General features: G+C 46.3%; 1 long non-coding RNA gene across 1 annotated transcript; it reads left to right on the forward strand.

The window, feature by feature from the left end:
* Window positions 1-2,083: 2,083 nt before the first annotated feature.
* On the forward strand, window positions 2,084-3,396 carry LOC104863898. Its single transcript, XR_780716.1, has 3 exons — window positions 2,084-2,102; window positions 2,818-3,007; window positions 3,322-3,396. It is a non-coding gene; the product is annotated as an uncharacterized LOC104863898 (long non-coding RNA).
* The last annotated feature ends 606 nt before the right edge of the window (window positions 3,397-4,002 follow it).

Below are 4,002 nucleotides of genomic sequence, written 5' to 3' on the forward strand. Positions count from 1 at the left end.
TTTTTGAGGCAGGGTCTTACTAAATTACTAAATTGACCAGCCTAGGCTTGAACTTGTGATTCTCCTGCCTCAGCCTCCTAGAGTGCCAGGATTACAGGTGTGTGCTGCCACACTTGGCATATTTCCATGATTCTGAGTCCATGGTTTAAAACACACTGCAGATTTGGTAACAACATGAGGGCCAAGGAACAACCTCATTGTATTAAACGTACACGCATTCCTCCTTTATTCGTTTTACTCAGTGACAGTAGCCCACCCTTTTTTTTTTTTTTTTTTTTTTTTTGGTACCGGGATCAATCTCAGGTCCTTGTGCTTGCGAGGCAGACGCTGGAATCATTGAGCTAAATCCCCGGCCCTGTAGGCCACTTTTATTGAGGGGCTATATTCCTCTCCTCTACTATAACCATCCATGTTTCATCAGAAGGCTTCTTTTTTTTTTCCTTATTGAATTTATTGGTACATTTTAGGTATACAGTACAGTTCAGAAGGCTTCTATTCTGTGTGTGTGTGTGTGTGTGTGTGTGTTACTGGGGATTAAACCCAGGGCCTACATCCCCAACCTTTACTTAGTTCAAACAAACAAACAAGGGATCTCCCTAAATTACTAAATTGCCCAAGATGAGAACTTGGGACCCTCTAGCCTCAGCCTCTCAGAGTGCTGGAAGTACAGGCATGTACCACCACCACCACACCTAGCCCTAAGGCTTCTTGGAGGTTTTGGTTCTGAAACAGATAAAGGACAGGTAAACTCCCAGGCTTTTAACCTGTTCCTCATTAAAAATTATTCTGAGCCAGTCATAAAAACCTGTGACTCCTTGAGGCCTAGAGATGCCTGTGACTAGTTTAAGGAAACTAAAAGCAGAACAAAGCTTGACCTTCCTTGCATGCGTCCTTTATTGTCTTAGCACCTGGGACGGGCACCCCCCCCCCGCCATGGGAATGACCATCACTCCCATGGGTCTGTCTGAAAGCTAACCCCAGGCTGATCTCCACCTACCTCACCACCTACCTCTTCTCCTCCAGCTCAGCCTCCCAAGTGCTGGGATTACAGGCCTGTGTCAGCAGAAATTTTTTTTTTTTTTTTTTTTTTAAAGAGAAACCTGAAGCTTTATTGGGCAAAGATTGTGGAGATGTAGGACACACTCAAGGACAGAGTGTGGGTGCTCACAAAAATGAGGCACTCAGAAATGTTTTAAAAGTGTGCATTAAGCCTATGAGCCCACCTCCTCAAGAGGTTGAGGCAGGAGGATGACAAGTTCAAGGCCAGCCCATGCAATTTAGACTTTGTTGCAAAATAACAAAATTAAAGGGCTGGGTAGTGTAACACAGCACTAGAGCACTGGCTTAATATGTGTGAGGCAGCAGGTTCAATCCCCAGAACTGCAAAGAAAAAACAGTGTTATAAAATTGCGGATATGTAGTATTTTTGGAGCGCAGACAGTGAAGTTCACTGATCCTGTTAGATTAATATAAAGAGATTTTGGCAGGGGATTTAGCTCAGTGCAAGTACCCAAGTTAAAAAAATATATATATATATAGATATATCTATATCTATATATATATATATATAAACATACAGACACACATATATACACACACATAAATATATACATATATACATATATATATATGTATATATAAAGAGATTTCTCTTCACATAGGCTAGAGAATAAAAAGTAGGCCAGGATATAGGAGGGGCAGCTTTAAAATTTTAAGTTCCTTTACCTACTATTAAGTGTCCCTGAATAAAATTTAACTTATTGAAGAAGAAAATAAATAGGCTCTAATTAGAGCTGTGTGTCCCTGACATGGTTCAGACCATTTTCTCCTCTGGCATTTGAAAAAACAAATCCACTCTGTCTAGGCTATGTTGAGTATGAACGTTTCCTGTTGTTAATTATCCTACACTGTGCTTGGATATGTAAAGGTCTTGCATTAAACGTTTGGACACCAGCCTGTGGCACTGGGTGTTAATGAAGTGACGGGGCCTTTAAGGGGCGGGGCCTAGCAAGAGGAAGTGAGGTCACTGGGGCTCGTGCCCTCAAGGGGGACATTGGACATTGGTCCCTCCTCTTCCTGTCTCCTTTCCCAGCCACCACCAGGTGAGGCTCATCCCACCGTGGACCCAAATGCAACGTTTGAAACCATGAACCACCACAGGTCTTTGCTCCTTAAAAACTGATTCTCTCAGAGATTTTGTGACAGTAACAAAAGGCAATTGGCTTTTCCCATGTGAATGTTTGGAAGTTTTAAAATGTGTTTTCATGAACTTCCATTTTCATTCATTTGTAAACGAATTTATCCTGTGGGAAAAAAAATGTGTTTTATGTTATTTTAAACAGGGCTGTTGGTTACTGAAAAGACTTGCCATCTTTGATATATACAGTTCTTGCTTTGAAGTGCAAGAGAATTGTACTTCTTCGGTTGCTTAAAAATTCTTGGCCATGGGCATTTGTTTGTTGTTGTTTGTTTTGTTTTTGAAACAGGTATCTCACTATACATTTCAGGCTGTCCTTGAACTCACTATGTAGCCCAGGCTAGCCTCAAACTCACTGTGATCCTCCAGCCTCAGCCTCCTGAGTGCTGGATTAAGGTGCTTGAGAATTCCATTACGCATGCACTTGATTGCTACAAATATACAACCACTGAATGTTAGAACCTGATGAAATATTGGACAGCATCAAGATGAGTTTTCTGTGTGGTCCACCGGCCGGTCTCACATTCCTTCAAGGTCATCCTTCAGGCCCGTGGATGACGGAGTTTAGTTCATTTCACGTTTCACACCGATGTCTTCTGTGGGTGTCTCTGGGGCTGCAGGGGACAGCTGGGGTGCACAGGCACAGAGAATGCAAACAGCAGACCAGAAACCTGCCCAAGATCACACTGCGCCCAGCCACCAAGGGGACTTGCGGACAGAGCTAAAAACAGATTCCGCCACTGAGGGCCTGGCGTCTCCAGGAATGGCCGCGTGCTCTGCCCGGCAGTTTCCCCGTTCATAAGACCAGAGGTGAGGCGAGACCCCGGCCACAGCTCCTGGGTATTGTTCTGTTCCTTTCCAACCCTAATCCCATCGACTTCCCCACCTCCGGAAAAGTGAATAATTGCTTTTCTAGGAAGCATTCCAAGACGCACAGGTCTGTGAAAACTACCTGGGGTTTGGGGATGAAAACTTCCTCCGAAGCAAATCTTGTCGTTGGGGGGCTTCCCGGCAGGTTTCGCAGGAGAGCTGTAGGGATCCCCTGACCCCCGCTGCAGGTCTCCCGACCCCCCCTGCAGGTCCGTCTTCTCACTCCCTGCCCCTCCCGGCCTCCTTTCCTTCAGGAACCGAGCCTGCTGCTGCCCCTGCCGTTCAGGACCCACAGCACCCAGCGGGGGGCTGCCTTTTCCTCCCTGAGGGCAAAGGTTTTACCCTGAAGAACTGGCTTCCATCAGGCGCAAAATGCTCTCCAAGGAGGGCAGGGCCCAGGCGCAAATCTGCATCATTTCCACTTCTAGCTCGTTCTTCAACCTGGTTCAGTGACCCTAAGGGGACCCAGGAAGCCAGGCCCACCCCGCATGTCCCCGCATCGCTGTTGACTACGAAGGGGACTGTACAAAATCACTCACCTCGCAGTTGTTCAGCGGGTCAGCACATCCCCTTTCCCACGCTGTGTTGTGACTCTGCTCCTAGAGAAACAGCCAGAGCCGGCAACAGCACCATGATGCATACTGGTAAACTCTGAACTCCGGAGGCTGAAACAGGAGGATTGCCTCAAGTTTGGGCCAGCTGGGCTGCGTGGTGCATTCAAAGCCAAACTGAAGGCCAGCGTGGTGGTGGACGCCTGTAATCCCAGTACTCAGGAGGCTGAGGCAGGAGGATTGCTGTGAGTTCGAAACCAGCCTGGACTACAATAGTGAGTTCCAGGCCAGTCTCAACTACATAGTGAGACCCTGTCTCAAAAAAACAAAACAAAACAAACAAAGCCAAACTGAACTACTTGGGTAGACCCTGTTTCAATGCCC

Source organism: Fukomys damarensis, unplaced genomic scaffold (genome assembly GCF_012274545.1).
Source record: "Fukomys damarensis isolate Sample0158 unplaced genomic scaffold, DMR_v1.0_HiC HiC_scaffold_14, whole genome shotgun sequence".
NCBI lineage: Eukaryota > Metazoa > Chordata > Mammalia > Rodentia > Bathyergidae > Fukomys > Fukomys damarensis.